The sequence below is a fragment of the Populus euphratica genome, unplaced genomic scaffold (genome assembly GCF_000495115.2).
Source record: "Populus euphratica unplaced genomic scaffold, PopEup_1.0 scaffold920.1, whole genome shotgun sequence".
NCBI classification, from domain to species: Eukaryota; Viridiplantae; Streptophyta; class Magnoliopsida; order Malpighiales; family Salicaceae; genus Populus; species Populus euphratica.
The window spans coordinates 26,438-27,535 of record NW_011500779.1 but is presented as its reverse complement, the minus strand read 5'-3'; positions in this window follow the sequence as shown (position 1 = coordinate 27,535).

Sequence of the window (1,098 nt, the reverse complement as noted above, 5' to 3'; positions counted from 1 at the left end):
GTAAGACATAGGCCTACAACTTTCATATAGAGCCCAAGATTTAAAAAGGCTATTTTCAAGTCCTAATTGTAACAACAAAGAAGTCCGAATCTGTCCTACAACCCAAACACTGTTTAGTGATTGGCTCATATCTGGAGTTCTAAAAGTCCAAACGACCTCCATTTTTTTCTCTAGAAATCTGAGACAATTTCCTACAACTTTCATGTTTGCAACTGGCTCCAGTTTTGACATTATCAATGACGTTTTGGGCAGACAAGAGAAGATAAAGATTGTCACCAAGTCAAAAGTTGGCCACCCACTTATCAATTAGTCATCAAATCAACAGTTCCCAATTTTGGCCTATAAAAGGAGGCATTTGCCATGCATTTAGGCATCTTGGTTTTCAAATCAAGATCATGCTCTTCCTTTCTCTCTTTGTATTTTTTATGCTTTGTTTTCATTAATATTAAGTTTATGCCTTTCATTTCCTTTCCTTTACTTAGTTAACTTTTATGTTCTTATTTTGTTTATCTATTTTGCTTTCTTTCATTATGTCTAGCTAAGTTAATTATGTCAAGGTGAAAAGGTTACACTAATGGTGTAAGAATAAGTATAATGTAAACTTAATATGGACCTTAATGTTTGATACTAACATGTTTTATATTTGTTATCTTATTCACTCTTTAATACTTTGCTTGTTAAATGACAAATCTTGATTTATGTTGTATAACACTTGGTACAACAAATGCTTGGCACTTTCATAGCCCATAATGTATGGTATAACCGACACCTGAGCTATGAAAGGAACTTGATTTGTTGTTAACATAAGTTATAATCATGAATGCTTGACGAGATTTACAAGTATTAGCATTAATTGAATAAGATGACTAATGTAATCATGTTAACAATATATAATCTGATTGGAACCTCCTTTGTGTGTGGTTTCCAATTCAATAATAAGAGTTTATACTATACTTGTTTGATATACCATTAGTGGAACCTCTAACCTTGACATTTGTTATTATTATTGTTTAATCCTTACATTAATATTCCATCTCCAAGTTCTCATCATCATCTTCTTCTTCTCTTTCTTTATTATTATTATTATTATTATTATTA